This window comes from Petaurus breviceps, unplaced genomic scaffold (assembly GCF_028583685.1).
Source record: "Petaurus breviceps papuanus isolate PSGF00001 unplaced genomic scaffold, PetGlider_PUasm1.0 181, whole genome shotgun sequence".
Taxonomy (NCBI): Eukaryota; Metazoa; Chordata; class Mammalia; order Diprotodontia; family Petauridae; genus Petaurus; species Petaurus breviceps.
The window spans coordinates 15,560,983-15,579,761 of record NW_027185784.1 but is presented as its reverse complement, the minus strand read 5'-3'; the positions used below and the strand labels follow the sequence as shown (position 1 = coordinate 15,579,761).

Genomic DNA, 18,779 nt, shown 5'->3' with positions numbered 1-18,779 from the left:
AGAGAGACAGAGAGACAGAGAGACAGAGAGAGACAGAGAGAGAGACAGAGAGAGGGAGAGAGAGAGGGAGAGACATACACACACACACAGAGACTATGTATCAGTTGCAGATATTCTCTCTGGCCATTCCCCGCCCCCCCATGCCTGGAATGCTTTCCTTCTAAATACTGACCTCCCTGGCTTCCTTTAAGTCTCAACTAAAGTTGCACTTTCTACAGGAAACCTTCCCCAACTTTTTGTAAGTGCCTTCCCCCTGTTGACTATTTCATATTTATCCTGTATATAGCTTGTTTTGTATATATTTGTTTGCATGTTGTATCTCTCATTTGAGTATAAGCAATTTGGGGGCACAGGCTGTCTTTTACCTCTTTTTGTATCACTGATACTTAGCACAGTGCCTGGCACCTAGGTACTTAATAAATATTGATTGCCTGAGAGTGTGCACTTAAGCAGTTATTCTGTTCTAAATACTTGGATGCAAAAACAAGTCAAGAAGACAATTTTTGCTCTCAAGGAGCTTATATTCTAAGGGAAAATGGAGAAAATGGTAGAAAAAAAGGTGTCTTTCCTTAAAGTGTGGTTCTGGTGATTGAGTCACCAATCAGTAGAACAAGTGCTAGGTTTCTCCAGGGTGGCAGGTGAGGAAGAGAAAGGGGTCCTTTTCTTGGAGGGAGGAGGTAAATGTTTATTGTGGTTGCAGCATACCCTATGGGTCCAGGACCCATTCTAATATTGGCCTGGAGCCTCCCATCCCCCTATAGGAATGGGAGAATCTTGAGCCAGTGACCAGGCTGGGACCATTCCATGCAGGAATATTGAATAACCAAGGGCCCATCTTAGCCCACCTTTAGTTGCTGAAGAGCCAACCTCACCCTTGACCATAGAAATCTAACCTCTCGAGAGGGTGGTTTTTAGGATAGCTACTTTCCCCCTTTGTTTTTTGGAGGCAAGAGTGCTAGATTTGCAATTGGAGAATCTATGTTCAAATCCTCCTAGCCACCTGTGTGACCTTGGGAAGTCACTGAGCTTCTCTGGGCCTCAGTTTCCTCACGTATAAAATGAGGGACTAGGACTAGATGGTTCCTGAGGTCCCTTCTTTCTCCAAACTCTATAATTCTATAACAATGAATTCAATGCAGCAGTTGTCTGCATTGTTTTTTATATATTTTATTTATTATTTATATTTTTATTGTATGCTTAAGATTTTATGTATTATAAAAATTCTTAATTTTTCTTGAATAAAATGCCATCTAATGAGACTTCATGTAGATCATCATCTGAACAGTGTGGTATGGCAATATTTTTTAAAAAGAGATGGTTGCCACATAAAATCTGGAAACCACTAGGCTAAATGGTCTCTAAAGTTCCTTTCAGGACCACCATTATGTGATTTCTATGACCTCTGAGATCAGGTGTGCAGAGTACCTTCAGTTGCTGAGAGTGGTACCCTGTAGGTGCCAGATTTTACTATTCCTGTTTAATTCTGGATACTTGGGTCCAGGCATGATGGAAAGGCTTTTGGTGACTAGTAGCCAATAACAGCAAGGTTTGTGAAAATTAGAAGACTTACAGCAACCTATTTCTATTCATTATCAGGACCCTTTGACTTTAGACACCTTGGATTCTAGAAGCAACTTAAAATTTTTATCCTTGATGCTTTCCAGACATCCAGTTGAGTTTTCTCATTTTCACTGCTGATAGAAATGTGCTAAGAGGTTCCACACTTGGGCTCTGAAAGGATTTCCTGGAAACATATGTTTCAACACCCACTGAAGTCCAGTATGGGGAAAATCACACGACAGTATCTCTCCTCGTGCCTTTGTCTGTCTGTGACCAGTTATCGCAGGTGGCTAATGGCAAGGGGCTAATGAGGCCAAGGTCACGGGTTTTGATTCCCATGTGGGTCAGTTAACTTTGTTCTGTGGCCAGAGTGTATGCCTAACCCCAGTCAGTCATCTCTCAAATGTGTGCCATTAGTCCCAAGGGGATCCAAGCCCCAGAGTGCGGATAATTCATGGACAAAACCATCCATTCCTACTTCTGGAGGAAAAACCCAACTAAAACACATGTCCTCTGGACAATAGGTCATGAACATTACTTTTATGCTTAACATGGTATCAGTGCTGAGTGTATTATAAAATATCCTTGGTCAAGAAATATCTTTCTTCTTTTCTTCCTTTGAGGCCTCCATAGGAATTCATAGACTGAATCAATGGTGGTCCTTTCAGTGAAAACATAGTCTGATACGGAAACCCCAGAGCCACCCATGGATGTTAATGGGAACTGAATTTGTCTCCGGCTCGAAGCTTCTTCTAGTCACTGCTAAAAGGACACGACACTCTATAAGCATTTGAATGATTCTACTACATGTCAAAATGTTATGTGGAATGCAATAGGGTTTCTGACTACAGTACAAAAAGTAATAGGAGTTGGGATAGGGACGGGACTTGTGTTTTTATCTGTAGGGAGAATTTCCCCATCTAGGAGAATAATACCAGTAACAGTTGTTCTCAGTTAGGTTGACCCTAAGGAAAGAGATTAAAGTCTTTTACATGGCTCATTTGTTGTGTCATCCCGGCTTCTTTGGAAGAATAAATAGTAGGTATGTTGTATCTGGAGCAAGAGGGCCTGAGTTCAATTCATGGCTACTCAGTACCCTAGGTAAATCATTTGGTATCTATGGACCACAATTTTACCATCTGCAAAATGAGGGTCTTAGGAGTTCTGGCTCAGCCTTATCCATAGCACTAGCTTTGACCAGGGACTTGCTTCCTTCCCTTGGCAATTACATCCCTCCTCCCCAAGCAGGAACCAGTCCTTCTGCAATGTAGAAATCTTGTGCTATCCAGAATCACATATTTCTTCCATCCCTTATCCCAGATTTGCCCCAAGTACAATTATTGCTAGCTCTAGCTTTGTTAAGGTTCCTTTCAAATCTAAATCTCTAATTCTATAAAAGAGAAAGTGGATTTCAAGATATCAAGTGGTTTACTCACATGTCCTGTCAAGTGATCTGGGGTAAAACTAGATGCAGGAATGTTATGCCAGTGAGGACCCAGAAATAGTTCTGTGGCATTAAAATGAAGGGAGAAGGGTACCAGTCCTCTCTCTCGCTCTGTTTCCACCGATGTTACTGGCTCACTGACAAGTAAGTCAACATCAACCTAGCCAGTGATATTTTATCATCTCTGGCTGGCTTGATGTGGGTAGACAGCTCAGCAAACCAGTGACAGGAGATGTAGGTATCAGAATTATGGAATTATGAACTTAGATTTGGAAAGGTCTCAGAAGTAATCTAGTTCAACCCTGGCTAGCATTTTTAATAGCAAGCGGAATCATCCCAGGTGTTGATTATCCAGATCCTATTTGAATACTCCCAGGAATGAAGAACTAACCACCATTCTGACGCTTGAATACTTCTAGTTTTGAGAAATTCACTACCATTCTGGAGCTCCTGTTAGATTTTTATATAGCTTTAATTATGAGAAAGGTTTTTCCTTATGTATAAGTAAAATTTGACCTGTACCCATTGAAACTATTTATGGCCAAGGCCAATTCTTCCTTTTCAAGATAATCCTCCAGTTGTTTGAAAACAGCATTTCTTTTCTTCCCTGTCTTCTCTTCTCCTGGATGCTGACCATCACCAGGTCCTTTAGCTGTGATAATTTTGCCTTGTTCATACTAGCCTGACCACTCTCCTTTGGAGGTGTTTTGGAAATTGTCCTTTCGGTGTTCATTCTAAAATGTATCATGCAGAACTGGGCACAAGATTCTAGATATACTCTGACCATGGAAGATGATAGTGGTTCTACTTCTTTTAATCTGATTACTCCAGGTCTCTTAATGCAGCCCCAAATCATATTAACCTCTTGGGATGCCTCACCACATAGCTGACTTATTCAACTTGCAGCCCCCTAGAAGCTCCAGATATCTTTGACAAATAGCAATTTTTAGTCATATTTCCTCTATCCTGAAGTCATGCACCGAAGAGTTCTAACTGATATGCAAGATTTTCCATTCATTCCTAGTCAATTTCATCTTGATAGCTTAAGCTCATCATTCCATATTAATGAGGTTTTGTGGATCCCATTAGAAGTCCAAACTCTGGACCCTCTGCCTAGAAGCCCCAGGTGGTACAGTAGATAAAAGGCTGGGCTTAGAGTCAGGAAGACCTGAGTTTGCATCCTGCCTCACAGGCTAGCTGCGTGACCTGGGCAAACCACAACCTCTGTTTGCCTCAGTTTTTTTTTTTTCACTGTAAAATGAAGATAATAATAGCACCTGTGCTCCAGAGCTGTTTTTGAGTCTTAACTGAGATAACGTAAGTGAAGCAATTAGTACAATTCTTGGCACACAGTGGGTGCTTAATAAATCTGTTTTCTTCAGAGGCTGCTAGGTTACTCCTTCTCTGACTGATTCAATCAGGAGAAGGTCCAACAGCAGTTAGCAGATGACAAGCATCCACTAATGGTCTGTAAATGTCAGAATCACAGTTGATGCTACAAACTCTTCAGACTGCTGTTTAATGTCCCTATTTAGCTAACTGGCAGTTATATCATGCTTTAAGGTATGCAACACAATCTACAAATATTATCTCATTTGCTCCCCACAACAACCCTCAGAGGTAAGTGCTATTATTACTCCCACTTTACAGTTGAGGAAACTGAGGCAAATACATTTTTTTAAAGTGACTTGTCAAAAACAAACAAATAAATACGGTGACTTGCCCATGAGCATATACCCAGCAAGTTTCTGAGGCAGGACTCAAACTCAAGTTTTCTTGACTCTAATTTCAGTCCTTACCCACAGTATCCTGGAGCTGCCTGGAGCTGTTGTGGAGGAGGAAGCAGTGCTCTTCAGCTGATGCTGCAGTTGACTTCAAATAAGCAAAACCAGGATTCAGGTAAGGTGAAGGGTCATGTGTAGCCGGGAATGAGCCAAGGCCTTTTTGGCTAGATTATCTTAAAAATGTTAGATTGACTATGATTTTATATAGCACTCCGCACCGCTGGCCTGCCATCTCTGTACTGAGCAGAGGGAAGCATGTTTTGTGAGGAGTCTTCTGGAACCAAGATTGCTTGAGGCATTTTATCTGAATTTTTGTGTACCTTAGTGTTGTTTCCATTTGCTTTCTTGTGGTCATTGCCTATTATTGATTTCTTGGTTCTGTTTTTTTTTTTTTTCGATTGTGCCTCAATTACACTAGCCTTTCTCCATCACTTTCCACCAGATGTCCAATATTCCTTTGTGATGCAACACCTGAGAATGGCCATAGCTGAGCCTTCTATGTCTTGGTAACATCGGTATGATAAACGGAGTTTTATTTTTCAGCATCAGACAGGGATCAGGAAACAGCTTGCCTCCTCCTTTATTCCTTCCTCTTTGCTCTTCCCTCTTTTCGGCATTTATTTGTCCCATTCTCAAAGTCTTGAAACAAACATAGTTGGACTAGAGACTGATTTAACTCTTAAATAAATGGAGGAAAGACAGGCTCCCTTTAGTTGACTGAATTATGAACACCACAGCATCTTGTGAGCATGGAGTGGATGGAAAATTGAATTAGCTCTTTTCAAAGGGGGATGCAGGTTGAAGGATGCTGGAGTGTGTCATGCTAGGATAAATCCTGCCTAGGGGAAGCTACAGATACAACTAGGAAAACAGGGGCCAAGGGGGAATTGAGAAATGGTTTGATTTCGGCACACTCGTGACCTGAAGCTCGGGGCTGCAGTCGCACACTGCGGAAGACGTCTGCCTCCGCTCCGCCTCGCAGTCCAGGTTCAGCTGGTGTCTTGAAGAGATGCTGATATTTCTGGTCTCCTGCAGGTGGCGCCACAATTTCGGTTTTTTCAGACCTGACTGCAGGTCGTTTTTTTGCTAAGGCACAAAACTCCTTCCAAAACGGGGCTATACTTGTGTGCAGGGGCAGTGCGGCAGGAGGGGGATCACAATAGCACCCCCAGGCTCTGGTAATTTATTGAACAAGCGAATCCGACTTTTATCAACTTAAATAGCAGTCCTCTTTCTTAGCAACTAAGTGACAGAAAAATTGGGGATTTTAGCCCTCATCCAATTCCCTTTGGAAGTGGTTCAGTCAATGACCACCTCCAAAACCCATGGTTTGGTGGAAGACAAAATCCCACAGAAGTAGTCACTGAGGACAAAGATAATTTGGGGGAACCCCAAAGCCAGATAAAGTAACTACTTATTTAAGACTTTTCCCTCCTGTGGAAGGGAATATATTAACCTGTAGTGTTCTGTCCTATCCTCCGTTAGACTAGATGTTTGATCTCTGTCCATAGAGGAAGGAATGTTTATGTTTCCCACTCACCCTCCCTCTCCCAGTCTTCAAAAGGATGGAAGAAATCACCCTCCAGTGAAGAAATAATTCTTCAATTGCTCATGTGATGATGCTATTGGGACTTTTAAAAAATAAATGCCTCTATTCATAGACTATAGGCAGGCTAAGCAATGGGTTTAACTACTCTGAGATATATTTCTTTCTTAAAGATCCACTGGGATCATCTTCATCACCATCAGTATCATCCCCAACACAAACTGTCATTACCACCTTTAACATCACACCTCTCTTATCATCTTCAGATATGGTCAACCTGTTTTGTTTTTTTTCAATCATGGACAAGTCATTGGATTTCCGAATAGCATTAAGTAATTCCAAGGATTTAGCAAAACACATTTAAAAGCAAGTCACAACTGTTGTGAATTCAGTTCTTTCTGCCCCTTAATAATGATACCACCACCTCCGAATTTATAGGTCCAAATCTAGAAGTCTCTCCTTCTTGTTATTAACTGGGAGGAAGTCAGGAAAAGACATTCACTGATACCATGCCATTAACAACAGGAGTAATCTACTAGGGTTACTCACCTGCCCATTGTATCTCTCAGATTTCTGCCTCATTCTTTCCTTGTCATTTGGCTCTGTTATTACTCTTCAGGCACCACATGGCATTCATTTCTCTGAATGAAAACAAACGACACTGCAAACCAGGCAGGAGATAAAGAATAATAAATACATTTTATGCACCACCTCAAAAAAAAAATCCAAGCCTTTGCATCCTCATCCATCCATCAGAAAATGTAAATCTGGGGCTCACCATCTACACATAGTATATATACACTCACACTTTCTGCAAGAAAAAGACAATCATGTTCTATTAAAAAAATATCTACTGTTATGACTGAGAATGAACACAGAGTTATCTCCTCGTCTTTCCCCCCTCCCCCCAGCCTGAATTTTTATGGCAGACACTGAAAGCTGAGTGGCAAACGGACATTTTAAGGGTTATTTTTCCTCCCCTTTTATTGAACCACATCCCTTAAGTAACCCATTAGGGTTTTCAATAGGTCTTCATGGGATGTCACCTCTGGGAATGGGCTTATGGTGGTTTCTGTTGGGGAGAAGATACTTAGGAAGATATTGGAAGCCTCAGTTCTGGGGTTCCTCAGTCACAAATTGCTGCCTTTACAGTAGACACACAGCTTTATTGAGTATTATATGATTTAGTCACATGGTTATGGGGAGGAGAAGGCTTCAGAAACTAACCTGATATCAGTCTTGTCTGTTTTATCTTGGGTCTGGGATACAGGATTTCTGAGAAGAGAGGAGCCAGACCAGGCTTATTAATGTAAACTAATAAGATAAGTCCTCACTGCTTTCTGGGGAATGATATGTTGAAAGGAGGGCTCCAGACTCGAAGGGCTTTTATGATGACTCCTGTATTATCTTTCACCAAAAGTCAGTTATCTCCTTTTCCTCTTCTTCTTTTCCAGTTATCAACATTCAGTATGTACACATTGAGTACAAAGCACACCCAAAGATTTAACAGATAGGTAGCTCATTGACCCCCTTTTGCCCTTGTATGCAGGTCTAGCAAAACACATTTGGGCTATTTATGTTTTTATTTCTGGTCTCTCTTCCCTTTCTGTCCTTGCTGTTGCCAGAAATTCCACCTAATTGTTAAGGCCTTGATCCCTGTAAAGATACTCTTATCTCTAGGAGGAGTCATACTTTAAGCCATAGCAGAATTTCTGGAGGGAAGGAGGGGAGAATGGAGGTATTTTAACTTGGGAACATGGTATATTGGGAACTGGTGTGTGTGTGTGTGTGTGTGTGTGTGTGTGTGTGTGTGTGTGTGTATGTGTGTGAATTTCTCAGGAGAAAGAAATTCTAGAGCTAGGAAGCCACTATTGGTTCACCTCCACCATTTTCCCCAATAATAAATTGCTAAAAAAAAAAGTCAGGCTGCTCAACAGGACAAGGGTGTCTGTCTTGCTTTCCTTCCTGCCATCCCAACACAAAGGTACACATGCATATACATGCAAACCAAGTATGACCCAGGGTATATGTATGGGACATTGCTTTGGTTTGCTAATGTGGAATTAGAAAGAGATACTACTTAGTTCATTCCTTTCCTTGAACAGATGAGGAAACTGAGGCCAAGAGAAGTAAAGTCACTTTGATCAATCAAGCTACAAAGCTAAAACAAAAAAACAAACAAACAAACAGCACATCTCCTGGATCTGAACCCAGATGAGAACAAGACCAGTGCATCTCTCTGCCTCTCCGAGGGTGCTAGCTTGTCTGTATGGTGGGGATCGGGAGAAGCGTACCATCGCATGTCTGAGTGGCTCCCAGCCTGGCTCTGGACTATGTCTACGTGGGTCTCAGGCTGCTAGTGTCTGTGGCCCATTTTGCGAGCCCTTGTGTGCCTCCATCATTCTACGTGCCCAGCTCTGACTCCAGCCCTGTCTGTGTCTCCGGGTGGGTTTCAGGGTGGGGGTCAGTACATGCTTCAGTCTGTTTCCGCATATATCCGTGTATGTGTGTGTGTGAGTGAGGATCGGTGGTGAGTCCTGGGGGAGCCCACGGCCCCCGGCCCCCTCTGCCGGCAGCTCTCTCACAGTCTACATGTCAGTAGCAGGCTTGGAGCCTGAGAGCTCCAGAGAGGGAAAGGGAGAGCAGGCTGTGGGGAGGGGAGGACAGGGAGAGAGGGAAGAAGGAAGGGAGGGAGGGAGAGAGGAAAGCAAGAAGGGAGGGGGGGAGCAGAGGAGGACCCGGAGAGCGCCAGGCAGCTGGAGTTTTTGCAGCGCTTGGCCGGGCTTCAATGCACAGCAGCGGCGAGCCGCGGCGGCAGCAGGCAGCCTGTGAGCTCCGGCGGCGGCGGCCGAGCCAGCGGCAGCTCAGCTCTCTGCCCCCTGCAAACTTTCCTACCAGCTCGTCCGAGGGGCCAGGGGGACAGCCCAGAGGACTCGCACCAGTAGCAGCCCCTGGAGCCGCCGCCGCCGCCGACGCTGTCGCCGCCGCAACCTCAGCAGCCCCAGCAGCCGCAGCAGCAGCCGCGGCAGCCGCAGCAGCAGCTCCAGTGGCGGCAGCAGCAGTAGCAGTAGCAGCGGCGGCGGCAGCAGCAGCAGCAGCAGCACCCATTCTCCCTGGGGAGCAGCTGCCGAACCCCGAGTCTCTTGGCATTGCCCCCGAGCTCTCCAGGGGGGACACGAGTGGTGCCTGGGCAGCTGACGCCTGCCTCCGGAGCTGGTGGCCGCGTGGGGGGGGCGGGGAGGGTTCCCACAGTGGAGGCAAGAGCCCCGACTGGCTGGGGAGAGCTGCAGTGCCAGGGGAAAGCGCTCCCAGCCCGGCCACCCGGGCACCCGGGGCTGGGGAGCCGCCGGACTTGGGCGATGGGCGGCGCTCAGTGACGCCGCCGTTGCCCGCTTGGCATCAAGGACATCGAGCCCTCCGGGGGGGTGGAGTGGGGGTGCAGGGGGCAGCCCCCAATCGTCATTGCAGCGGCGGAAAGCCTCCACTGCTGCCCAGCTTTGGGGGGTAACTGGACGAAAGAGGGGTGCTTGGACTCGCTTACCCATTTTTTTTGGACATTTCTCTCCCTCGGACGTTGGAAGAGGATCTGTTCAGAGCCAAAGGCTTTACATTATTCTTGGTTTTTCTTTTCCTTTTTAAACCCCTTTCCTTTGCATCTGTGGAATATTTTTGTTTGGGATTTGGGATTGAAGAGGCATACAGGGAGACATACACACACGCACATACAGAGAGAGAGACAGAGGGAGAGAGAGGAGAGAGAGAGAGAGAAAGAGAGAGAGGGAGAGAGAGGGAGAGACACCATCTGCAGTGTCAATGCGGCGCTCCCGCTGAAGGAGGGAAAAGCGGCAATCCCAGGTAAGAAGCTGAGAAGCGTGCGGGTCCCTGCCGGGGAAGGAGGACAGAGCAGCGGCCGGGCCGGGGGCTCCTATCTATCTGTCTGTCCGCTGCATCCTTGGGCTCTGGGAGGGTAGTGTAGAGATGGAGAGGAAGTGGGTGAAGGGAGGTGTCTGGGCGGAAACGTCCCCAGGTCCTGGTGATTCCCCCACTCACCCCTCAAACCAGCCCGGCTCCAACCAATCGTGCGCACCACCAAACACACACACACACACACACACACACACATACACACACACACATACACACACACACTTGCCACCTGGAGACCTGCTTAGGTGCAGAGCCACGAGAATAGGTATTTCTCCTCTTTTCTCTCTCTCTTCTGACTCTCCCTACGATCCGACTTCTCCACAGCACGACTTTAATGGTGTTTTTCCCCCTTCCTTTTTTAAAAAAAATCTTTTTAGAATACATTTCCCTTCTCCCCGTAGCAGCTGAGGGAGTATTTCTGAGTTCCCAATTTTTTAAAGTCTACCTGTCTTTTTTTTAAGGGGGAGAATATTGGGATGGGGGGGGGGGAGGGTTGAAACCTGATCGGAGGTCTCTGAGATCTGCGCTATGCAAACACTGTTTGGCAGCCCTTTGGAACACTCTGCGATTTTAATTATTATTATAATTTTGGGGAAGTAAATGGGTATGCTCTGTAAGCCAGAACGTGTTTTCCCCAGCAAAAGGCAGCTCTGGTGCCACTCTGAGCCAAAGCACAGCACTGCTTCTCTGGCAATGAAACGGAGTTCAAGCTTTTGGATGGGGGGGGGGGGGGAGCTTAAGGAATGCTACCCTCGAGGGACTTTTATATTGGCTTGTCCAGAGACAGTTTAGACCCTCTGGGATTCACCAACTCACAGCCATAGTCAGTGGGTGAAGCTCAGACAGAATTGGGGAAAACTGAGTAAGGGATACCTGACTAGGCTCTCTCCTTTGCTTTCTCTTTTTACTGTGTAGTATGGGACAAATAGGTTTCACTCGGCAGTCTCCCCTCCCCAACCCACCCTGTCTGAACCTGTCACATTCCTTTAGAGGTGTGTAGTTGAGGAAGAGGAATGGGAGAGGGTATTCCTTGGGGGAAGTGGCATGGGATGGAATGGTGGAGATGCTTTCATCTCACCACCATCCAGATGGTAACTGTCTTTTAAGTAAGAGGCTTTCTTGGTTTAGATACAATCTCCCACAGCCTAGCTGATCTTACAGTTGGACAATTGATAAGAGGCACCAGCATCCCTACAAACCTTTAGGGTAGCTGCCTCATTCTTCCAAAAGCTCTTCCTAGTCTCCTTGGTTGGTCAGTCATATGCTTTTCATTTTCGAAACTTTTCTAAGACTGGGTGCTCCAGAGGGTCTTCCCAACCTCACCAGTTCTCCCTGCAAAGAGCAACTCAAACTGGGAATCAAAAGTTTGAACAAGAAGGATGGGTGGTCTAGAACCATAATGATTTAACCTGGGTTGCTTGACAATATAGTGCAGATCTATAAATCAATATAGATACAAATCTACTAGTAGATACAGATTCAGACCTGGATCTATCCCTTATTAAATTAGTGCACTGGAAAATCTGGTAATGAAGAGAATAAGTACGTGCTGTTATAAGATCATGGTTTTTTTTTGGGGGGGGAACTAGTAGGGGAAAGTCTGATGTATGTCTCCAAGCAAATAAAAGTCAAAATAAAAAAAAGACACCCCCAACAAGAGGTCAAGGTTGGGTGGAGTTTCTGGGGGATAGTTTCTGCAAATCCTTGAAGAAAGGCATTGCAATGGTGATCTCTTCCAGCCAGTTTCCTTTTCTGGCATTTCCAAACTTTTTCAGCTTTTAGGTCTCCGGTTAGGACAGGGAGAGGCAGAGCTGGTACCCAGGGAGAAGGATTGTATTCTTGTGTGCTATGTGAGCTGCCCTTTGATTGATTGAACAGGGTGGAAGGAAATAAAGAAGAGCCACCACAATGGAAAGAGCCCAGTGGGGGGAAAGATGATTTTCCTTTTCAGAATGGTGTGAATCTGCACACATCCAACCCCCTCCCACTTCCTCCTCTACACATACCCTCAGAGCCTGGCTGTATACGTCCGCTTGTACAACCTTGCCTGACAATAGTGCCGGAACAAGTCTCTTTTCTGTGTTGGCAACAGGAACCTGAATTTATGCCCTCAAATTATGTAGATAGGGAAAACTGATCCAAACATTCAGAAGCACATGGATTATTATAGAAATATTGTACTATGGCAACAGTGGGATGCCTCCCAGGTAAACAAATATTCCCTCATAAAACCTTGTTTGGGGTAAAGGGTTTTAGGGACAGGTCTCTCAAATGTTTGTAGATCTTTCACCTAGATTCCTGCTCCATTCTTAGCTTCCCTACAGCCCTGTTTTCCTTCACTATCCCACCCCTACCCCTCAATCTCTTCTGACTTCATGTGTTTGCACAAAAGAAGAATTTAGATTGCTTTCGATGTCATTTTCATTCAAAGCAAGGAGTGGTTATGCTAAGCTTCTAGATTCAAAAATCCCTACATTTTCCCACTAAGCAATAGACATAAAATTGGTTTCTAGTACAAATCAAGCATTGATTAGTATCTGTGCAAAACCTATGTGTAATGGATCTTATTTTCCTGGTTCTCTTGCCCAGCCTTGGACTATGTCACATATCATCTACCCCTGTTTCTTTCTTTTTAATTTCTCAGGGGTCTTAATCATTTTGCAGGTAACTGTGTTGGAAAAAAAATCCCAGCCATGAAGGAATTGATTATGTATGGCAGATCTAGGATGCCTTATGTGCTGCAAGCTTTCTTGGGTTGGTGCTGGAAAGCTAGTTGCCCTTGGGCTTCCATAGAGAATTTCTACCCTCCTTCTTGGAGGCTTTTTTCCCCCACTTTCAGAGGACTTTATCTTGGATGCACACTGATGTTTGGCAAATATTTTTTGGAAGACTAGGAGACAGTTAACTTACTTCCTTTTTCCTTCTCTCCATCTCCCCTTTCTCCTGCTGCTCATTGCTGCTCCTCTCTGCTGACAGTGAAATCTGAATAGCAGAGCCTATGGATGGCCTGCGCTCTATCTCCCCTATTATTTTAACCACACATACTGTTGTTTGGGACTACAGTCAGGACCTTTTGGGAAATGAAGTCTTAGAGGGCATCAGTGGATGGGGCAAGGGTAAATTCAAGTAACCTGGATTTGTAGTTATAACCAATGTGTGATTGGGAAGGAGAGGTTTTAGAAAATGCATATCTTAGTCCCATTCTCCCCATGGTCATTTAAATAAGGCATATAAGAGGTGATGGACCAGAGGTATTATAAGAGACTTCTTGATAGGGCTGTGTCAATCAGTCAATAAACATTTATTAAGTGCCTACTATATGCCAGGCACTGCTAAGATAGAAAAAGAGACAAAAGTCCCTGCCCTCAAGGAGTTCACAATCAAATTTTTTTAACGTAGAAAACAGAGCAATGAACTAGCAGCCAGAAGACCTGGATTTGAGTCCCATCTCTGCCATTAATTGGTCATATGAAGTAGGGCAAATCTTTTTTTTCTTCCCTGGGTCTCAGTTTCCCCATCTATCAAATGAGGATAATAATGCCAGCCCTGCCAAGCTTGATAGACTTGATATAAGTATTAAATGAAATAATGTATATGGCAGCTTTAGAAAATACAAGATGTGACGAGGAGTAGGATGGCATTATGATGATGCAGGAAAACCTCTGTTTTATAAACATGGGCTGCGTCTGCACAGGGAAACCAATATGCCAACAGTACACCATTGTCCAAGGTACCCGCTGAAGTGACGCTGGACCAGACTCTAGGGTCCTTATACAAGACTTCTCCTTTCCCCTTCTACATAAGCACCTGCCTAACTCCCACCTTTGACAAATCCACCTCCTGGCTTTTTGCATACATCCGCCTGCCCATTGGCCCTCAAATTTGTGGCACTCCAAGAAATCAATATAACATGAACTTAACGACAGCTGGATGATTAAGTGTTATTTATATTTAAGAGCGGCATTTTAAAAAGACGTCTGGCTAATAAATCAAGCGGCTGTTTAGGAGATCCACATGATTAGGGTAATTGCCCTATAGGCTCTGATGAGCACTGCTTAGTCCATTCAGAGCCATGCAGACATTGGCTATTAATAAGGAGTGAAATACCACCTCCACTCCCATAGCTTCCCCACCCCTTCCTCTTTCTTCTCCCCCCTCCCTCTCTACTTTCCCCTCCCCTCTGCCAAGTCTATAACATTAAAGTTGAAGCATAAAGCTAGAGTCAGCAGTGAGACCAAAGGAAACCCATGCTGCTAGGCAATAATAGATGGGCTTAAAAAAAAAAGAAAACAAGGCAGGCATCATGATTCAGAAAGCAGAGACATGACCTCCTTCTGTGGGCCTGAGGCTTGGCCCCTCTGCTTGGTAGATATTAAATTCAATTCAATCCAACAAGCACTTTAAAATATCTACTATGTGGTAGCAACAGCGCTAGGTGCTGGGAATACAATGACAGAAGTCAACCCCCCCCACCCTCACCCCAGATTCTATTCTACCAGGATTGCTTATATAGCTGGGAATCAAGATTTTCTGGGTACCAGATTGGGTTCAAGGGTGAGACACTGGAAGGGAAGGAAGTGAACATTTATTAAGCACCTACTATGTACTTAAAAGACACTGTGCTAAGCACATTACAAATATGATCTCATTTCATCCTGACAACAATCCTAGGAGAAGGTACTATTATTATCTCCACGTTGTAGATGAGGAAACTGGGGCAGGCAGTGGTTAAGTGACTTGCTCAAGGTCACACAGCTAGTAAGTGTCTGAGGCTAGGTTTGAACCTAGGTCTTCCTGATTCCATGTCTAGTTCTCTATTCACTGTATCACTCCACTTTAACATTTAAAGGCTTTTAGCAATCATGCTCTGGCCTACCTCTCTAGTTATTGCATGTGATTCCTTTTCAAATACTCTCTGTTCTAGCTGAAGAGGTCTATTTACTATTCCCCTTCTACACAGGTTCTATCATGCCCCCTCTATGCCAAATCATAGGCTCTCTCTCCTCCATTCCTGGAGTGTTCTCAGTCCTCTTCTCTGCTTCTTAGAATACCTGCCTTCCTTCAAGCCTCAACTCAAGTGATAACCTCCTATGTGAGACCCTCCCTATTTCCTCACCCATCCCTTCACTCATAAGTACTTTTCCATATCACTTTGCATTTACTCTGCATATATTTCATATTTATTTTTATCTGTGTGTATGTCATTTCTACTGAGTAGGTTAAGTTTCTTGAGGACATGGGATTGTTCTGTTTTTGTCTATGATTCTCAAAATCTAGCACAGTTCCTGGTACATAGTAGGTAAGCCCTTAATAAATATTTATTGAATGAATGAATGAATGAAAGTCATCAGAGCCTTAAGGATGAAAGGTGTCCATTACTCATGGGTTGTTAATATTGGATCCCCCTTAATGAAAGATGGACAGTAGATATCCAAAGTGAGAATACTGTATAGATCTTTTCACTGGTTTTAAGCCACGTGAAAATTCTATGCTGTGTCCTGTGTACAAACAGGAAGATCTATTCAGGAAGGATGCTATGGGCCACTCTTGAGGATACAGAATGGTGTAGGGGAAAGCACTGGTTGTCTTAGAATTTGAATCCTTATTGAGGAACATGGAGGAGTCTCAACTTCTGTGAATTCTTCTTCTATAAAATGATGGAAATAGCTTAGATGATATCTCTGGTTCCTTCCTGCTCTAAATTTCAATGCATCTATGAATCCAGAGACTCTGCCCCTGGGTTTTTTTTTTTGGCGGGGGCATGGGGTTGGTCGCTGGTAACTTTATGATCTTGGGGGAACATTCAATATAAGTCTCTAAGACTCAGTTATCTTGTATGCAAAATGGGAAAAATGCATAAAATCACAAGATTTTAAAGCTGGAAGGAACTCTATTCCCTTTTTTTTTCAAAGTTGTAGTCATTTAATCTAACACATTTGATTACAGAGGATGAAAATGAGGCCATACAGGCAGTAAGGGAAAGAACCAAGATTGTTGTACTCTATGTGAGCTGCCCTTTGATTGATTTAAAAGGGTTGTAGGAAGTTAAGAAGAATCACCACAATGGAAAGCCCAGTGTGGGGAAAGATAACCTGAGTCTTGGTTTAAATCTAATCCACTTTTCACCACAAAGTTATTCTTGGATGTAAATTCGCACAAGACTGTGCCCATAGCTTGCTTGTAGATAGTGTATTGAGCAGAGTTATTCCTGACAATTTATTTGGCTCTCCCTTTGTTGTGGGGAAAAGATATTAAGTGAAGGATCCATTTCTGTTCTGTCCTTTGCTTCTCTCAGCAGCTGCTTGAATACTGTTAGTATACTTTGTTCTAGGGTTCCTGATTCTGGAATCTGAGGGGTGTGGTAGGGAGGACATTTTTGTGTGGCAGATTTGTGATGCCTTCCCTGGTAGAAACTGCCCTTTGGGCTTTGGCTAGTTTAGACCTATTGGGGGGGCAACTCTGGTGGGCTAGCCTGCAGCATCTGCATTAGGCCTCTGATGGGCTGTTCTGTAGAGATAATGATCATGAACTAGGACTAAATGGGCTGGCTTGCTGATTTTGAGGATCAAGACAATGTTCAGGCAAGTATCTAGAGAGGATTATGGGAGCCCTTTGCTTAAAATCTTGAGAATATACAGTCATGTGCTTGAGATTGGTTGTGTCTAGTCTTGCCCAGAGGCATGAAGATGAACCAGATGACCTCCTGTCTCTCTGACCCAATTATCCTAGCAAACAGCCCTGGATAGCTATCTCTGGATTATTGTTACTTTTTTTTCCTTCCACAAAGACATTCAGCCTACATATGTATTTAAATTAAATCCATGAATATTTATTTAGCATCAGCAGTGTGTGGAACATTGTACACTACACTAAGAGAGAGACAAAGTTTGGATAAAACACAAGTCTCTGACCTCATAGTGCTTAGACTCCAGGGGTGAGATCTGGCATGTACACTATAATGCAAAATAACATATTTGTACATTAAAAAGATACAAACATCCACCAGGTAATGTGATATAGTAGGTAGACATGGATTGTGTAACCTGGGTAAATCACTTAATTTCCTCCTAATCTCACTTAATCTTTCCTTAACTATAAAATAAACAAGTTAGATTAGATCAAGGTCAGCAAATTACTTCCTGGAGCTTTTGTATGACCTTAGAGTTGAGAAGGATTTTTACATTTTTAAATAAAGTTTTATTGTGTTAACAAAGGTCAAAAAAATCCTCATTCTAACTCAGGAGTATACAAAAACAGGCAGCAGGCTGGATTTGACCCACAGGCCATAGTTTGCTGGCCCCATGACTCGATGGTCTCTAAAATTCCTCCCAGCTCTTTTAGATGGATAAGGTTTTCTTTGCCTAACCAATATTCCAACTGTTACTTTTATGGAAAGGGAATAATTTGGTATAGTTGGAGTATTTTCATTATCCGGTTGCTGGCCCAGCAGCTTCTGGCAAAATGAAAGGCAGGCTAGGATTAAATCCCCACAGAAGAGAGGGCCCTGAGAAGACTAACAGTTAACAGGTGTTTGCAAGCTTGCAAGCACTTTCCTGTCTGCCCTCTGGACTCTGGGAAGCGTCCCCCACCCTCTCTACAATGCCTTGTCCTTGGATACAGCAAATTGGATTTGGGGATGTTTTGTCCCCTCTGACACAAAACAGATCACTTGCTAAGAGGATATTCTCCGGCAGACAGTGTATGGAACAGCCTTAGCAGAATCAATCCCATGCTCCTATAGGAAAGAAGCAGTCCCTCTGAAAGTTAGAGTCAAAGGAGGTATATGAGGAAAAACCATTAGAAATCTAGGAAAAGAAACCAGCCATGTAAAAGCTTCCATGATCCCAGTACACTGTTCATTTCTCTTTTAGTACACTCAATTACCTCATTTCAGACTGGTAGAGGGAGATGTCTGTGGGGGTCATTTGGTTTCTGTAACTAGAAGGGGAATGAGGCATTTCTGGGCAGCGGCCCAGAGGTCAAGGTCAGGGACTGGAAACAGAACATTGGGGGTGGCTTTTTTTCCTTCCCTTTGGGAGTCAGGTGTGGATGAATAGGACATGCAACTGAATTTAGGCCTCAGGACAGGCTGGAGTGAAATCCATCCCATCTTGCAAAGATGCAGCTAGTTCCCCACCCCCTCTTCTCCTCTGTTTTGCTCTGTCTTCTCTTTTCTCCACTCCCCCTTTCTCCTCTCTACCTTCTCTCTTTTCTCTTTCACTCTCTCCTTTCTTCTCTCCTCTCTCTCCCTTTCTCCTCTCTCTTCTTTCTCTCTCCCTTCTCTCTTTTCTCTTTTACTCTCTCTTCTATCTTTTACTCTTTCTTCTCTTCTCTCTTCTTTTTTCTTCTCTTCTCTTCCTTTCTCCTTTCTCTTTTCTCTTTCACTCCTTTCTTCTTTCCCTTCTCCCCTTTCTCCTCTCTCCTACCTTTTTTCTTTCATTCTCTCCTCTTTTTCCCTTTCTTCTCTCCTCTCTTCATTCTTGCTTTCACTCCCCTCCCCTCCCCTCCCCTCTCCTCT

At 44.0% G+C, this 18,779-nt stretch overlaps 1 protein-coding gene and 1 long non-coding RNA gene across 4 annotated transcripts in view; one reads left to right on the top strand and one right to left on the bottom strand.

Annotated features, from left to right (window-relative positions):
- Positions 1-10,013, bottom strand: part of LOC138160611 (uncharacterized) — a 37,429-nt gene extending 27,416 nt beyond the window's left edge. The window contains exons 1-2 of the long non-coding RNA XR_011168174.1: positions 9,876-10,013; positions 6,884-6,975 (exon numbers count right to left, since the gene is read on the bottom strand). This is a non-coding gene — a long non-coding RNA (uncharacterized lncRNA). The remainder of the gene's footprint in view (positions 1-6,883; positions 6,976-9,875) is intronic.
- The window catches only part of PLXNA4 (plexin A4), a 780,904-nt gene that overhangs the window by 107,851 nt on the left and 654,274 nt on the right, over positions 1-18,779 (top strand). Inside the window, exon 2 of one of the 3 annotated variants that reach the window (XM_069087251.1) lies at positions 4,810-4,903. The gene's annotated coding sequence lies outside the window, so the exon portion shown is untranslated. Of the gene's footprint in view, positions 1-4,809; positions 4,904-9,484; positions 10,190-18,779 lie in introns of those variants that run through there. The other 2 variants (XM_069087250.1, XM_069087252.1) reach the window with 2 other exon arrangements.